This window comes from Spodoptera frugiperda, chromosome 12 (assembly GCF_023101765.2).
Source record: "Spodoptera frugiperda isolate SF20-4 chromosome 12, AGI-APGP_CSIRO_Sfru_2.0, whole genome shotgun sequence".
Lineage (NCBI taxonomy): Eukaryota > Metazoa > Arthropoda > Insecta > Lepidoptera > Noctuidae > Spodoptera > Spodoptera frugiperda.
Genome location: NC_064223.1, coordinates 809,533 through 828,913, shown reverse-complemented (window position 1 = coordinate 828,913; position 19,381 = coordinate 809,533). Strand labels below are relative to the sequence as shown.

The window sequence follows — 19,381 nt, the reverse complement described above, 5'->3', positions numbered from 1 at the left end:
TTCAAAACAGGCCAGAAATAACAAAATAGAAGCATTCCTAATATGCTATTTACGGCTCACAGATTAGATGTGGCTTTTCCACAGCATTACATTGGAAAATAAAGCAACATCATCGTCTATACATAAGCAGATTTCCCCATTCCTCAGAGCGTCGTTAAGCTCGTTTCCTACGTAAACCAGATTACGGTAACGTTCGGTTGCTCGATGTGGCACGGTTATTTTAAACTCATAACTCGTGTTATGTTCTATCATAATTGCATGATCAATCGGTTATGTTAGTGATGCTTTGATTTAAGTTGCAAGTTAGGTGGGTATGTGATCTAGGTAAAGGGCATTGTATGATTATTTGGTTTGATGTATCTAAGTTTGCAATGGAAAGACAGTGTGTGTGATGGGCAGACAATAATATTGGTCAATAACAAAGAAATTTAATTGATGTTTTCGTTTATGTAACTTTACATTTAGGAGAATACTTCTAAAATGTGGAGGAAACTGGCAGATTTTTTTTAACCCATTAAATTTTTCAGAACAAAATCGTTACTAACCAATAGTTTAAATAATCATGAAATGTCTCCGAGTGTGGCAGTAGAAAATAACAAATATTTACCTTAACTTCTAGTATTAAAAAAATACAAAAATCAGACTTGCATTCAAAACCCTAGAAGTCCGATTACATTATGTAAAGTCCAGTCTACCCCACATGAGACCCATCCCATAAGAAAGTCGTTACGCACACATACTTACATACATACAGATGCTGACAGTCAAAAGGACTGCTTGTAAGGGGAACTGATAATAATGGCAAAGATCCGCGATTTTGGTGTCCGAATATCTAAAGCTAAAGGAGAATCTAAACGAAATGAGGCTTTAAGTTCAATTTAATCATCTAGGTAGAATAAATTAGGTAATTAAAACCAGTGAAACATTTGAATATTTAGAGACATCAGAAAATCTGTAAGGGGGAATCAGTAGAGCCTTTAGCCAACTGATACTTTACGCGCTTTCTATAGAGAGTAGAAAGTGTCAAATATTTACGTCAATCTCATATAATTTTAGTTTTCTACTCGAAAACCACAAAATGGCATTTGGCTTGACTTTTTTGGAGTACAAATCAGGATAAGAATTTTGAAAATTGGTAACCTGAGTATTGTCTGGAATTCTGTATGACCAGATACGCAGGCGATCTTTATCCAGTTACTAGCTATTACCATGTTTTACTGGTACGAGGTGAAAATTACACCATCAATACGGTAAACCAGACGGTTAGAGCTTACTTGTGGCCATATCATGGCGTCGCCAATTCGGTATGTGCCGCCAATCCGTTCCGAAACACGCAGCACGCGCCTAACATCATCCATTTTAGTTTTTTCTTGAATTCGTTACATAATATTGCAAAAACTAGTGAAAGCTTTAACCGATACTAATCGATTATGAAGTCTGAAACATCTTGATTGGTTAGATCGCTAATTGAAGTAGTCGTGTTATAGTTTTATTCCGTGATCTCTTAGATAATTTTATTGAGCGTACGTTATAAAGTGGTCGGATTATAACTGCCAGTTTCGAGAAGAATTGATTCTTTTTATGACTGGAAATAACTGCCAATGAATATGTTAACATCTATTTAATGAATGGCAGTTATAGTTTTAAAATATTCTAAATTCAAACCCACGTGCTACATTTCCTTCAGACGTAATTTGCAAAACAAATGACTCGTTAATTTGTAAAAAGGCACGCCCTTGAACTGCACACTTTCATTAAAAGCTAATCACAAACTAATCGCTTAAAAATACAATCCTATGCACACATTATTATGCTAAGTCGTACACAAAAATTTTCAATCTATTGTCGCATATTAAATATGGCCGATTTGATCTCGGTTACGGGCCAGGGCAATAACTCATATTTCCCGCTTTACTTACCAAATTGACTGTGTAATTAGAAACTCGGTCGGTCCATTCATATCCACGCACTGTGACAGACTCATGCTGCGCAAGAAACCAGTGTGTACACAATGCGAGTCGAGAAATTCGCGTACTAAATACAACACCGCAAAAACAGGGCGTACTTACATTATCCTCTCCCTACCTATTCAACACCAAATTACTATTGAATTTAAAGATTTTTCTGAAGCATTTTTTAATATCGAATGCACGTCTCGACTCGCGAAACGTGGGGTCGCCAAACAAAAAAGTTTCTTACTCAATACACAAACTCCAACTTACTCGCCGATATACTTTTTAAATGACAAACTCTCCTAGAAATAAGGTTTAGTTTCAAGGAATAAATACTTTTTGGAACGTATGGTGCGTGCTGAACGTCAACGTTGCTGGCTGAATACAACGGAACACGTTTTAGCGGATTCTGAATTTGAATCTTTCGAATTTGCTGAGCGGTTTCTGGTTAATGCCATGCAAAGATCATTGGAAAAGTTATTTTAGCGAAATTAGACTTTATCCTGTTGTGTTAAGGGTCTTGGAGTAAGTTTGATAGAGAGATAAGATTGTGAGATACCTTAACAATTGAAATTGAAACTTGGTACCGTAAAGATAAAGATTGTATTGCTTTTAAGATAGACGTCAAAGAGGTCCATCAGCTTTGTGTTGAAGTTCCCTGGCAAGACGGCCGGATGTTTTTGTCGTCTAGAATTGAATTTAACAAATTGTTAGTGTGTGTTTGGTGTCCGTTTAAAGAGATTTTATTTAGTTTAGTAGCACATGAAGGTAAAAGATTTTCTTGTATTTCCTCGTGGAAATATTTACATTGACTTTGCGGATAGACAAAATAGAAAGTTAATGAATTATTCTTGTACTTCTCAGTATAATTTGGAAGGAATGTTTTTCGTAGTAATTTTTTGGACAGCTAGATATTTAGTGCTTCCGTAGTTTTATGTTAAAGACCTACTTCGAACGCCTCTTTCTAGGAAAATATTTTTCCATTCCCATAGCGTACCGTCGACACACCTTATCCTTCACCCCAAAACTCAACCTTGTTGCTACCAAAATAAAGTCGTTTCCAAGGTCAGAAGAGTCCTATTGACATTTCGTCGGACTGTACGAACTTACGTACGTACGGCCCGATCAAATATTTATTAGCACATAATTTATGGCAACAAACGTTAGTTTGTCGGTTGGCCGGCAGGTGGCGTTGTAATGAATAATTCAAGAAATGCACCCGTTTGCACGGAACCCAGGGTTTTATGGTCGAATAATGGAATTCAAATGTTGTCATGTTTTTGGGACATTTCCGAATATTATTGGTTCCGGTCTGACGTGACGTCATTTGTTTAGTTGATGTGCTATAGTTTTGGGGTGGGCAGAGTTTTAAGTGGCCGGTATGTCGCGTGGTGCGGTCGGCAGTTGGAAAAATTAACATAATACTATCCATAATTATACGATTTTAATGGTAGTTATGGTATGAGGTATGCTGTTTCTATGGAAAATAGCAGCAAATATAATTCAAAACAAACAATAAAGTATATCTATCGGATTTTCTTCCTTCGAAAAATGAACCTGTTTTCAGGTTTATACTATGTATTAAATATTTTATTTTACACTAAATTTATTTGTTTTGCAGTATTTTTATCCGCTTCCTTAATTCGTTTCTCTGTGCTTAAGTTCACCAAAAATAGTTCAGCAGTTTGTTAGAAAACGTCACAAAACTACAAACATCCCATCATTTGACCTCAGTTCACCTCTCTTGACCATCATTCATTATTTCTACCCCAAAACACATGGAAGTACATTAAAACTATTGACTTTACCCAAAGTATTAATTTCCCATGCGCGTGCGCAGCTGTTGGCCACCCTCGCCGCGCACCGACGCAGGCGCCGCGCTAAGTGCCGACAATTACAGCACAATTATGCAATTACGTTTACTTTTTACATTTTATTTCATTGTTAAGTTGTGAATTTGAATTGTTGATTTGAAAAGTAAATAATTTATTAGTTCATGAAAACGTAAAAGTTGAGTCTTTTTCAGATATTTCTTCAACTACACATTGCAAGTTATTTTCAAACGGCTGCTCTGAGGGTTTACTCTTGAATCCAATTCCGATCGATCGACATTGATATTGTATGGTTTTTAGAGTCAGTAAGAGTCTGATACTCCCTCTCGCCTCACTCAAGACGGGAGAACTCATCAGATGATCCCCGACAGACATAAAAAGAGAGATCTGTCATTGGTATCTTCACATTTCACAATGCATAATAATACTTATAACTTATCGATTATGTGACAGACTTTTCTCTATAGCTAGTGCAATCACTTTCCAATCTTTCTCTCTGATCGCAATACGAGGTTTTCTTCATATCCCTGAGATATTGTAAAAGTGTAAATTGTAGTTGTGTATGTGCAGTGTGTATAATTTGAAGAAATTGTGTTTTTTTTATTAATATTCTTAGTAGTTCTCCACTGACTCTTGATCCGTGCCCTTGTCAATAATTATGTCTAATGCATTTTTCTCTATAAATAAACTACCCTTAGGAAAAGAAATATGGTTTCTAATTGTATAGGTTTGATGTGATGTTTATACCTTCATGCAATAGTGATCTTATAACTTGAGAATGAAAAAGTTCATTCTTAAAATCTTTGGAAGGATAAAGAGTATTATAACGGGTAAAATGAGGCACAGAGCTCCTTATTAAAATAATACCTCAACATCAACATATTAAGCAAATTACGAAAGAGTATATACGTGAGGTCAAAAAACTGTATCTATTTAGCGTCATGCGGTCATTACGACATTTTTATCTATCAATCTTTGACCATATGGCTGCGCGTACGCAAGCAGTAGGGTCGTGACTCGGCCTATGAATCAAAATAATATCATGCTGTATTTGTAACGTGTTTTTTGAAGGACTTTGAAGTAACTTTGGAACTTTGAAGGTAGATTTTATAGAGTAGATATTACGTCCTCAAATAAGAAATTGTATGAGGTTCGCCCTTTTGCGGTGTTGGCGATGAGTGTTTGGCATGATTAAGATTATTGTATTAATGACTATGTAGTTTACAAAAAGAATACGTAATTTAGTTCTGTACGTTATTTACGTTTTTGTATATTCTATTAAGAAAATCTCAGAATGAAAAGCAAATATAGAATATAGCACACAAGTTGTAGTACTGTAACTATAGTATATTTATAGAATAATTTTTGGCAAGCACGACAAGGATTGGGTCTGGCACCTTTAACACAAGTTGTCTTGTCAACTTAGTAACGCTAGTCTCGCATTTACTCTTTTCTGTTCTTTAGAAAAATAAACTTATATAGTTATAGTTTTGCATCAAAATAAACAACACTTTTTCCAATGATACCAAATGCCAAGCTCAATATCAATGCTAAAATACTCATTAAAACAAAGCGACATAATTTTTATATAAAAGAACTTCTCAATAACAGAAACAACCACAGAAATACAAAAATAATGAGGCTAATTAGACTCGCCCCTAAATATTTACGAAACGAAACAATTACCCGTAAAATTATAACTTTATCCCCTAAATTTTGAGACGGCAAAATGTCGATCGAGTCTTGGTAGGACAATTATTTTTTTAAATTGAAATATTAGAATCAGTTTGGACCGTGATTATCATTTGTTCTCTTTGGTTGATGAATCGAGTTTGATTTTAATTTTATTGGATTTTATAATAACTGCGTCCTATTGGGTAGTCGTTAAGATTGAATAAGTCATTACAATTGCAAAGTGATAATTTGGAACACTCAAGTTGGTACAGTCAAGTTGGTTGGTTGGTTGGTAGTTGTCAATTGATACTTAGTATTGGAATATTTTAAAGATTTTATACACTTTTTTAGTTACTATATAACTAACTATAAAAAAATAAAAAACCTTATACTAACTAATGTTTTTGAATATCGGATAAATATAAATATGAACAAATTATTATACTATAATCAATATCTACCCATAAAAGTATGCGAAAGTACAAAGCAAAGAAAGTAAGATTACTTTCTTTGCTATCTATTAAACACAACAGCCTATCTAAACATGCAAAACTATCTCCACCACAAATTCCATCGCAATCCATTCAGCAGTTTAGCAGAAATCGAACAAACATAATTTTAAAAGGCAAATATTTGACTGACCAACATTATCCATGGGAAAGTACTACAAAATCATTGTGCCCATCAATGGGACTGACCGAATCAGAAGGGACGGGACTCCTGCTGTGTGACGTCACATTCTTACATAAATATTACAGAATCAATTGTTATGTTTAGATAATAATTCTGATACTGTCTTCCGATACACAAATTATGGGACATTTGATTGGCGATTTGCAATTTGATATTTGTATAGTCTGTCTAATTAATAATGGGTTTATGTAGAATTCGTTTCTTAATTTCATATTGCTGTATGTGTGAGTTTAAGCTTGTGTAGTTGTGTGATTGAGGTGTTTTAGTAAATTAAATGAAATTAAAAATGATTTTTTTTTGCAACATCATGCCTTTTAACCCCGATGGAGTAGAGTTGCAATATTAAGGCACGTGAATTGAAATTAAAAACGTATGCGAAATAAAATTCACAAATGAAATACTTAAACCGTCTTTTAAAAAAACTTTGGCAGCTAAAAATAATAAGTAAGACAGAAAAAATAGCAGATGTCGTCGTGTCAAAGGTAGCAAGCCCTTGCGCACACCAAATTGAAACTATTGTTAACCTAACAATCGCTCACCTTTGGCGTTCGGAAGAAATTGGAGTAATAATATTTATTGTTATACAATCTGGAGTAACTTCATCCTTTTGTTAACCCTGCTTGCTCTCCGGAACGCATTGTACAAGGAAGTGTGCGAAACACCGAAGATGCGTTCCTGTCCGACATTTGCAATCACACCACCAAACAAATCCCAACCTTACTCTAACGCTCCACGGTTTATTTTACAACGTTAGCCGCTTTGATCCGTTCCGATCTAGTTTTTTTTCTTTTTAATAACCAAAGAGTACATGTAAATGTCATGATTTATTTTGTGACAAGGAAGGCACTCGTTGTGGGAAATTTACGACGATATTAAGGGGTGGGCCCGTATTGAATCTTTGATTATGCATTGTAACACTTATTTATGGAGCAGATGACTTTGTAGAAATTACTTTTTAAAAACGTAACGTCTATAGGAGTTTTTAATCTATATTTATTATGTATTTTTAATAGAAGTAGAAGTAACGGCTAATTTTATTGTGGGTAATGAAGAATAGATGAAATATGAGCTATTGATGATTTGAACGGTTGATTGTCATTTAAAATTAGTTGTGTGGGCATAATGTAATTACGCAAATCGGATTTCAGGGAAAGGAAACCAGTAAACACAGCCACTTTGGTTACTAAACTAATTAAGTAATGGCTAGTCAATAACACAATAGCTCCAAAACTTCCACAAACTTCTAGATCGCAAGCCAAGACTAACAATGTTAAACTTGAACCAGTTAATTAAAAACCAATTGGCATTCGGCGTATCGTGTTAAATCCTCATTTCAAGTAGGTACACTAACTTTATGACTTAAATGTTATAAAAACGATCGTAAACCGTCCTCATATAACCGATTAATATCGAAAACATTATCCCAACTCTATAATAGAGACGTTAAAATTTTATAACCTATTCCTAACAATATAAAACTATTCGATAGCGACGATAAAGAATCGCAATTTTTTTAAACCTTCATTTTTAAGAATTCTCCCCTTATTGTTACCCTGGCTGTAAGGTTTAGCCCCTTGTGCCTAAGTTCGCGAAAAAAAATATAGTTCGAAGCTCTATTGTCAACTTTTTGAAATGAGAACACGTTTTTGTTGGTGTGATTTTTCAAAATGGCGTTTTGTTTCCATATTTGAATACCGGATTTATTTTCAACGGTTAGCAAATGGTGTGTGGTTGATTGATAACCGTGTCTGTTATTTTTTGGTTCAAGTTGAGACAGGTGGGCTTAGGGAACGCCTCTTTAATTTGGAACTAGCCAAACTATTCTGTTTTGAAGTATTTGTTAACGAAACCTTAGCTAGTTACAACACAAGCATAACCTTAAAATGTTAGTTGCATTAATTGGACATTTAAATTAACAAAAATAGGATTTTTGGTAAAAATATTTCGCTAATTTTATTTTATCTTACCTACGAACTTACAAAGAAGCCGTAAAATTTAAAAAAAGTTTACAATACTCCTACCTACCTTGAATCATTTCAAAAATATTCTCGACATTTTCCAAGCTCATGCCACGTAGAAATTCATACACAAATCTTTGCTCAATCTTGAATACATACGAGGAGGTGAGCACAAGCAAAAAGTTTGTGCACAGTGTAAGCAACCTTACATCTGCCCGCCTTCCATATAACAATTCGAAAGAACTCGCTAAGTTTGAAAGTTACCAACTTTTTTGACATTTTGCGGCACGCCACTAGCTCCTATGGTAGATTTTGAATTCCTGCCAGGTAAGATAATGGTTGATTGGGTTTTAAGGTCAGGTTAAGATTAAAGAGCCAGACCATCACAAATGGAGCCCAGTAGGGCTGGTGCCGATCTGGAGCTGCGGACAACGTAAAAGGTTACTGGAGCTCCGGCTCAAAGCAGGAGTGGGAATGGGGTCGTGTTTTGTCAGTAAGAGTCTGACCTGACACCCCCTTTCGCCTCGCCCAAAGCGGAAGAAGTCATTAGATGACTTTCCCGCCTCAAAAAAAAGGAGCTATGTATATGTAACTTTCTTCTCATCATCAACGGCCGATAATAGTCCTATAGGTCTCCTCTACATAAATGAAGTTTGTCGTATTTCAACGTTTATCAGACGGGATGGAAGTTGCAGTTTAAAGAGTTTAGGTTTACCAGAAAGTGCTGCCGTCTGGTCTCTGTCAAATGTGGCAATTTTTAATCGGTTCTTACGGCACCCGCGTGGGGAGAAAGGTCGGTGACAAAATATATTCCAGTTTTTTAGTTACCACACATCATACAACATAATTGGCTAAAACTAGGCGTGCTACAAGGTTTCTGCCATTGGTAGTTATAAATGACCTTGAAATGTAAACTAGCTCTTGTAACTTTCGACCTGGACGTAGAAAAAGTTATTTAGTAAACCTTATCGAATGATCTACATAGGCTATTATTTTTGTGCAATAAATTAGACGGTGATTAAAATAAGACCTTGCTGTTTCGGCTTAAGGTTTGAATTAATTAATCATGTAATAGTTTCTATGTATTTTTGAAAGGAAAGTAGCCTGTATCTCCTTTTATTATAGAGATCTGTTATTTCTTTATCTTGTAATGAATAGATAGAGGTCTGTTTTATTCTAGATTGTTCACAACTAACTTAGAGTTGGCTCTAAATTATAATTAGATTAGGCTGAATGTCATGTACATGTACATTACTTGAAGCGATTGTCTTACTCGTCCCGGATGTCAAACTTAAGACGTAGGTCTGAGCCCAGAACTTGTGCTTGTGGTAACTAAACCAATATGGCGGATGTTTGATCTACATACAACTTATGTACTATTACATAAGAGGGGGTTTCATAGAAGAGAGTATTTATGTAATGGAGTACGTATTAACGAATGGAGTTTCTTGCTCGTTCTTCTCCATTCGAAGCTACACTTTGGAACGAGCACCTAGCTTCACCGATGGATAGACAGGCTTTATTTCTTTCTTTGTTGAAGTTTTAAAAGTACTTAAGTATATGGTTTAATTGGAATAAATTATTTGACTTTGGCTTATCTTTATATAGTTAGGCTTTATAACGTTACTGAAAAAGTATTAAGTATATGCCTGTGCCTAACTTCAGAGCCCTTTTGGTGTACCAATATTACTTGCGTTTATTACAAATACACTAACAAATAAATACAAAAATCTGAAGCGTACGTAATTGTTCTTGAACACAAAACACAATCAAATAAATTGGAACTCTATGTCAAGTAACACAAGTTAGTTTTTCATTTGTAGTTCAATACTGCAGCCGGCGTTCGTAATCCACTTTAAAAATCCAATGTACCAATATTGACCCGGTTTCGAATTTACTCTTTTCCACTTTCCCACCTATGGAATGTTGTGAATTTGTTTTTCCACTTATGGAAAGTAGGATCGAATGTTTTCCAGTAACTGAATTTTTCATATTGCAATCAAGTCAATTGTTTTTGTAATAAAATTGTAAATAGCATAGTATTCATAGCAGATAGCATATTTCGAATGTTCTGGTATGTAATTATATTAATTATATAAATCACATAACAGAACATTCGAAATATGCTATTAATAAAATATAATATACCTTCTGTTCATGTTCTAAAAATGATTTTTTCCTGAAAGATTGCGGTGTCTGTATAATTACTTGATCATTTCATTTGCCGTCTTACTTAATTTTATAAATCTTACATCTTTTAATTATTCTGTATTTACAATTTTCAATTTATAATACCTCGAAATATAATTACATCTCTCAAAAAATATTTTATTAAACTACAACATACTTTTTAACAGTTACAAACATTACTTCACTTTTTTGTCAACCAACGGCAATCGTGACCATTTGTAAAGCAGCCAGGTAGACCAGGTGGTTGACTTGTCAATATAAATCAGCCCCATTCGACCTTCTGACCTCTGCCACCAAGGATTAGGGGATGAGTTCCCACCAGTTACGGGTTGACACCTACTTATGGCTTGTACGGTGATTTTAATGCGTGTACACTTCACCCTTCTTGGCTAATATTGATGGGGATTAGTTTAAGAAAATTATAGTTTGTAATGCTCGGTTGATTATTTTTTTAGTTTTGGTTGTTGCTTGGTTAGTTTTGATTGGTTTTATCTAGAGCATCTAAGTACCCATTTGAGTCATATTATGATGACATAGCGTGATAGTCTAAATATATATCTGTAGGTGTAAAGTCTCGAAGTTAGTGTGTGTAAAATTAAAAATGAAATATAGTACAATGGAATGATTTTAACTATTACAGTGTGAACCGAAAAACAGCGACAATATTTCTTGGTATCCACTTTCATTTGAATCACATTCTAGAATACAAAAGGGATTCATTTAGCGTACACACTTCAAATGGGTTGCTCCATTCGCGAACCCCTTTAGAGTTGAAATTGGTATGTACTTGTAATCTATATTATTGCATTCTCAAGTATGTCCAGTTATAAGTAGGGGGTCGTACAATTATGTGCTTTATGTACAAATATACAGCATTGCATTTAATTTTATGTATAAGTTAGTACTTTCAGAATAGTTATGTAGAAAGAAGGAGTGATATTGATAATGTAATTTATTTAGTTATTTTTTTAAATTGTTTTGAGCAAAGATACGCATGAAGTTACAAACTACTATTTACTAAGTATGTACCTATAAATCCTATAATATTATGTATGTAGATAAAAAAAGGTAGCAATATCAAGAAGTATTTTTTACTTCAAGAAAAAAGTTGATACACTAAAAAAACCGAGGGCTCAAAACAAGCAACTATTCAATTAACGAAAAAAAAAGTTATCCGTACCTTTAATTTACTTTTATTCTTGTAACCAACCCTTTACTTAGTAACTGTTACAATTACAAATTTCTATTCCACATTCAAAACATTTTTTTTATTCGGCTGTATGTGCTGCCGACCTTTTTCCTGTCGTGAGAACGGTTAAAAAAAAAGCAGTCCCACACAAGTTTGCAGTTGCTAATGGGTTGACTTATTCCTGACTTGTCAAGTTTTACCTGTGGGTGTCTAGAAAAAAGAAATACATATTTTGTCGTGATATTTTTTGTTGTTTTCCTTAATAATTCTTGTCAGATGATAATGGGAGAATGAATAGAAGGATAGCTGAAAATACTGCATCATTTATCAGTTTTTTTTTTTGTGAATAAAAATGCGCATTTATTAATAAAATTCCAAACTGGCAAAGAAACACGACCAGAAGGGAAAAAAACAACATTTTTTAGAAAAAAAAACCATATTAATACTTTTTATAATACAATCTTATTAGCATAATTGTAGATTTAAGCCCAAAGGCCGACTAAAACAAAATATTTTTAGTTTTTAATACATTAACTATTTTGAGCGGGAAAACTAAAAAACAATGTTGAATGATTGATTGATAATTTCTATTTCCATTTCTAATGTTGCCAAGTTTTCATTTGTTTTATTTTAAACAACAAGACCGTTATACCTGCCTCATGAAGGTGTAGACAGAGACAATAGAATTTCAAAAGCTTTAATTCTACCACGCCACATACCGGTCCACATCAATCTAATGTCTTCCGTCTGTCTCACAACCCCTTGTGCCTTAAGTCGTTTTAATTAAATGCGCACTCCACGTTTATATCCAAACAAATAAATTATAATGATAATAAAAACATTTTACGGCTTGGTTGACACTCAAGGAACGATTCCGGGTGTTCCTCTAGTCTTTTGTTTTGCAATCTATGATTTGTTTTTATTTTTTTCTGAAGTGACGTTTTGAAAGGAGGTTGTGTATCTTTTTGATTTGAGTGAATTTATTAATTTAGAGAAGGGTTGGTAAGGAAGTGATTGTTTATTTGTGTTAAGATTGATTTGATGTATGGTGTGTGTGTCATTATTTTATTTGCATTTTGATTTTAATTATGTAAAAGTAATAGAAATTGTATTTTAGTCAGCTATAAACAGTAGGTTTGCTGCGAAATCGATTATTTTTGTAATTGCGAATCTGAAAACCATTAACCAGTGGTAATGTAGATTTACGTGAAACACTATAATATGTACGTATATTCTATTGTATCTTACATACCGACAGACAAGAAGTGAATAGTATAACCTAAATTATAAAACAATCCAACCCATTTCCGCAGCAGACCATGAAAGTCATGAAAGAACAGAATCAATTAATAATAATGTTCTAAATTAAAAACTTTACAAAAACTGTAATTCCCACAAAAGTGATAGCGTGATGGTTATCCATTACTGAACGAATGCACTAGACTGTAAAAGCCGAGTTCTCACAGACTAAAAATATAAAAAAAAAACTCCAAAGAGGTTTGTACTCGTGCAAAAAAATCCGCGCGTACGCTCCGCTGGATCGCAAGGGTGCTTTATTATAATCTATTTACTTTTCCCTCTCTTTCTAACAGGGGAGTGAGATATATTTGCATCTCTTTCGCGCTGTAATTAAGGGCTTAACTGACCCGGAGTGCTTGAGAAGTGCTTGTTATGATCTTTTGTTTTACAATGGGGAAGTTAAGTGTGTAAGGGCCCTTATAGGTATTTTGACTTTTTAAATTTAGCTTTGCAATTTATGGAATTGATACGGTCAGCGCTTGTATTGTTTTTTTTTTTAATTTTTGTAATGCGTGGTTGTTATTGTTAAGGGGGAGATTATTAATTTGTGTTTATTAATGATTTTTATCGTAACTTCAGAAGTTTTCTGATTTTTTCATATTTACTGTAGTTTTTTTAGTGGACAATTATTAAGCAATAAGTAAAGCTAAGTCTGAATAAAAATAATTATGTCCTGTATGTGAATATTACTATTAAAACACTCAACACAAGAAACAACGATGTTATGTTGACTTTTTAACAAAAAAAAAAACATGTTTTTCCATACACTACAACACGCATACATTTTACATATTCAAATTCATCAATTTTTATGCTGACCAGTCTATACTGAGTAAATATACAAAATCATTCAACTATGACCGACCCTTCATATATTATATATATATGTACCTACATAATGTACTTCGTATAAGTACAATCCACCACATCATTAATCATAAAACAACCGTATCACGATTGCAATAAAGTCAATAATTGTATGTCAAAAATCGATAGTCAAGTTACAACGAATCGATTTAAATTTTTATAACTCATTTGTAACACATTTATGCACATGATGTTAGCATAAATATTGTTTGCTGTGTCATAAATATTTATTAAATAGTGTAGAAAAAGAAATAAGGGTAGGTTTGATAGGTTATTCTTTTCTAAGTGTAATATGTGGTGAAAATATGGCTTGTAGTGTTTGGCTAAACCTTTAAGACATTTCAGTTGTATTTTTTAACTAGCTGTTTCAGCGCGATTTTACCCACTCGGCTTCCAATGAGCGTAGCGTGATGTTTTATAGTTTTAAACTTTCGTCAATAAATGGACAATCCAACACTAAAACATATTTTCAAATCGGATCAGTAGTTTCGGAGATTAACGCGATCAAACAAAATCTTCAGCTTTATATATTAAGTAGATTACATTATGACACAGACAGAATTAAAACTACAAAATTCCATAGTGTTAAGAGAGTATTTTCATTGTTTATTCTTACGCTTTCTGTAATATAAACGTTTTCTTACTAAATCAAGTAATATAATGTGTTACAACTTTCTCCTCAACTTGGCGGTGACACTACCGTGCCTCCCGACACACAAACAGACAGACAAATCCCTTCACATTTACAATATTATAACATTCATACAAGACGAAGTATTAAGAGATGTGAGATAAAATCTGTATTGCTTACACAAGAGACGCCGGATGCATTTAACGTATGTAGGTAAGGACAAGTCTCGGTAAATATTTCCGCCGATTAATCGCTTAGGAAATTATCTATAATTTGATCTTATTTTATGTATGCTAGTATCGAAAAGTAACTACCGCACTCAGAGACATTTAATGATTACTTAAACTTTTCCTTAGTAACGACTTTGTATCGAAAACAACTGGTAAGGAATGGGTTAAGTAACCATTAAATTCTCTGAGTACGGCGGTAAGATATTTAAAACCCAGTCACCAGTCAACCAGTATTAAGATAGTTGAGAGAAGTATAGGAATAACATGTGCTTTTAACTTCATAATTAAGTTAATCATATCATATTATCATAACGCACCCATAGAATGAAAATCACATCAATCGAATAAATCAACGGATAACATAACGACATAAATCACACATCACATATGAAGTTTACATGCGAATAAACATGGATAGAAAATCCTAACGAATTACTGTTGGGCAGAAAGCCCGTTACGATCACCTCGTGTGGTCGGAAGATCCTCCTTCTCTTAGGGAACTTTACTCACTGTTCCCTAGAAACTTAAACGCATAGAAAGGCTTTGACAATTTATTTCATGTTAAAAGATTAGTGCCTAGATATATTATATGATAAACATGCAAGCTTCATGTATTAAACTAGATTTGATAGAAAAAGTAGTTTAATCAGACCCTTAAGCACAGAATACTAGCTTAACGGGTAATTCGATTACAAATACTTACAACATAGTATAAGGACATATAGGTGACATCACGTGTGTGTGGATAAGTAACTCCTAATTCATTGTAAGCTAATATATCAAAGAGATATTTAAAGAGATATCTACTAAAATAAATAACAAAATATATTTGATAGCTACAGATGTTTGTGAAATAAGTTTATCTTTGTTATAGTTTTCAGTTCCAGGTGGAGAGTCTGCTATTACAAGTTCAGAATGGTCGATCATTGAGTAGTGCGAGAGAGACGGAGCTATACAACCTATATAGCTGCGTCCCTCTCGCACTGATCAGTGATCGACCATTCTGACACAATTGTAATAGCAGACTAAGCCCCGTGGAGAGATATAAGTTCTGTTTGAGCGGGAAATAAGTTTACGTGTGTCTGTCACAGATTACGTTTCTTTAACACCTGCATAAATATGTTATTTTGATATTATGAGCTTTCATATAAAGTAATTTTATAAAACTTCACATGCAAAATATTCAAAAATTATTTAATCATAACTAACTTGATTTTCTAAACTTTTTGTCATTCATGTAACACTTTGTCTCTCACGGCTTATGTATGTATGTAAGTAAGCTTTCAAAATTGTACATAATATACAATATAATATAAAGGTAACAGTTGCAACATGAATGTCTTATTGAATAGGAACCCGACTCACCGTATCCTCAGCTCCGGTACAAAAAAGTAATCCCTATTGCACAATAAGATGGTCCGCGAACAAAAAAATAACCAACTGTCATTTCACCAAATTCACTTAGAAACTCCTTGAAACACACTGTTCTTATACATAAAAAAATAAAATTAAAAAATAATAACACTTGATATAAACGATTCCATTTTCGAATAAAACCGCCGAAAAGTTTAAAAATGGAATGGCTCTCGCGCAACCGCGTGCATTCGCGCGCAAAGCTCGCGTTCGAATAAATGGAATTGAAACTTTACCTGGGGGTCGGTGTGACACTGCATGTATTTTATATCTCTTTCTTTCACATATTTTTTTGTTATGTGTGAGAGAGACGGGTGTATTTTATTGAAGGTGGAACGGTCGCGAAGATGTTAAAAGTTTTTTCTTTGACCGGTGCATTGTTTTCCCGCGTTATCTTGCGGCGGTGTGTTCGCGATAAAGGTCATTGATAAAAATGCAATTAAAACTTTTCAATGGGCTTCCTTGTTTGGGTCAGGCTCCGATAATGGCGGCAAATGAATGATCATTAGTTCTCATTGATAAATGTCCCGCTAGACTTGTTGGACAGTTGAAAAATACGTTCTGTACAACTGAAAACTATTTTACGTTAAAATAAATTGGGGTTTTGTGTTGGTTTAGACTGAAGTCATTAATTTTAACAAATAAACGAAGTATATTACAATTTCGCATATTATTTTAAGTGAAATATTAAGGTGCCTGCAATTTTCAAACGAACATGACAATTAGCTTTAACATAAATATTAAAAAGCCCTGTTAATTGACGAAAAACTGCCAAGTACCGTGTGAAATAAAGGGCAAAATCTCAAATTGAAGGTTTTTTTTTTAGGGGGGTAAATCTTCCAATGACTTCTCCCGACTCAGACGAGGTGAGAGGGTGGGGTGGTTTTTAGTCAGTAAGAGTCTAGTGTAAAACTTTCACCCCGTTCCTACTCCAGATTTTCGAGTCGGAGCACTGGTAAACCCGCTAGGTAGTCCGCAGTTTCGGATCAGCCCTACTGGGCACCATCTTTGGCACTGGGATTCGAAGGCGAGGATCCATTACGGGCTACTTAGCCAACTGACTAACTCAGTACTACACACCTCATATCAAAAAGTGCAAATAACAAATAATCTATCCTCGATCCTCAAAAAGGAGGTCAACATGAACAATTGCAAACTCATTACCTATTAACTTAGAAACAAAATGGAATCTAGCTGCCAAGTAAAATGATCGAGTCACTGTAACTCCGTTAGTTTGTGTGCATAGCGGTTGTTATGTTGGTCACTGGGTTCGTTCCCGTTTGATGCAATTAAACGATTCACTGTGCATTCTGTGCAGTCATGAATTTCGCGTTTGTGTGACGTTTTCTCTTTAACGTTAGGTGGTTTAGTTTGTGTTGTTCTATGGTTTTTGTCATTTATGTATAGTATAAGTGTGAGAGAGTCATGCTTCGGCACGAATGGGCCGGCTCGACCCGAGTGATACCACGGCCTCACAAAAAATCGACATAAAACAACGCTTGCATTGTGTGAGTGAGGTTAAAATTACAAATTACCCCCTTTCCCAATTTTCCCAATCCCCGGTTTAACAACAACCCTTAAATTCCTAACCCCCAAAAGGCCGGCAACGCAATTGTAATGCCTCTGGTGTTTCGAATCGGCATCAGGTGATCTGTCATAAAACGAGCAGACGAGCATGCATGAAAAGTCTGATGACTGTTGATGAAGCGAGAGAAGTACTTGTAAGATTCGTAGCAATTGGCGTTCCACTGTCATTGCCTACCTCTATGGTAGACAGGTGTGAAGCTATGTATGTATGTTTGTAAAACATTATATTTATAATTTCATATTACAATGCAATGCTATTTAATTAAAATTCATTTCTCTGTCTTAAAATCGTCCGTATTATAAAAAAAGGTCGGTAAGACTTATTTATTAAATAAATTACCAAATAACTAAATAATATACAAGCCTTGGTGTAGGTACAGTTAATACTGAGAATCAATGTTCAATGTTACAATGCTAAAAACTTTCTCCTTCCTTGTGGATATTTACGCAAAAAACAGTAAAATATAACGAGATAGGTATTCAAAGTTTCATCATAAACCATGTTTTTATGTTGTGTATGAAAAGTAAAGTTTTCTGTTTATTATTCTCGTATTTTTCTTAGCTTTTAGTTCTTCAAACTTCAAAAAAGGTTCTCAGTTTAACCTGTGTATGTTTGTAGGCGATTATCTCGCGTTTCGCTGAGCTGATTTTGATGCGGTTTTCAGCATAGTATTCTTTAGACTTAAGAGAATCTAAGTGTTTTGTTTTATTCTTTCTTTATTTTTGTTTTTTTTATTGTTGGTTTTAGGGGTATTACATGACTTGAAAAAATAGAGAGGTTAAAGAAAATTAAAGGTGGTTCCCTTTTTTTTAAAATAGTTATTTCTGATTAGTCTTGTATTATGTTTTGGCTCTATTTTAGAAACATATTTACCAAAGGCGTAATGCGAAGCTAAAAAACTATTTGAAAATGCAAAAAAAATATGGCCGCTCAGCTACGGTATTAAAAACGACTTCCAAATTCAAAGTTCAACAGAAATTCCTTTATTTATTGACTCTGCCTTGTTTGCACACGATACTGGCCGCCGAAGCAGCCGTATCCTAAAATAACAAGAAATATTATTTAAAAATCGAATATAAATTGTGTGAAAACTAACAATAGTTTTGCTTTGATTATAACAGCACCTTATTCCATTGTAATAAGGGTTATTTTCCTTTAACAATTTTTGAAAGTACTACGTACATTGACAACACCTTACCCCATTGCAATAAGGGTTATTTTCCTTCAACTATTTTTGAAAGTACATCGAATCAGATTTACTTGAATCGACCGTGACGCGATTTTAAAAAAGCAAAGGTTTTTTTAAAAAAAAAAGTCTATAAATAAGGCGAAAATACACTATTTTGCAACGGTTGATACTTTTTTTGGGAAAAATAAAGAATGTTGATATATTTACTGTATGGTCTTAAGATATTGACAAAGGGATGATGAAGCGAGAATATCTTTTTGTTACCTGGTTGGACCATTGATGGTTTTTTCATCTTGATTATTTATTCTTTGGAAGGCTGTGCAGTTACTTTTGCACGTAACTGTAGGCTAGAAAGTGTATTCTTTATTACATACCTCATCAGTCATCTTGTTTATCTACAAGATTAATAAATAAAACTGGAATGTCTTTTTGTAATATTAAAATAACCTTTTTATCTTGTGCATAATTATGAATATACATACGATTAATTGTCTGTTTGTTCGAATTGCTAGTTTGCTTTGGCTAATCTCTGAAATTGTAGGACCGATTTTGACGGGACTTTTATAGGGAGGTAGCTGATTTACAAAAAAGTAACTAAACGAACAAAGGATAACTGTCAAAATATTGTTTCCCTCAATAGAAGAGTCATTGAACCTAATGAGACTACCCTCAAAAA

The 19,381-nt window shown here is 33.9% G+C and overlaps 1 protein-coding gene across 8 annotated transcripts in view; it reads right to left on the bottom strand.

Moving 5' to 3' along the window:
* LOC118262712 (uncharacterized) overlaps positions 1 to 16,141 on the bottom strand; it is a 62,783-nt gene extending 46,642 nt beyond the window's left edge. For all 8 annotated transcript variants that reach the window (XR_007705808.1, XM_050697577.1, XM_050697578.1 and 5 more), the window contains exon 1: positions 15,881 to 16,141. The gene's annotated coding sequence lies outside the window, so the exon portion shown is untranslated. The remainder of the gene's footprint in view (positions 1 to 15,880) is intronic.
* Positions 16,142 to 19,381: the final 3,240 nt, after the last annotated feature.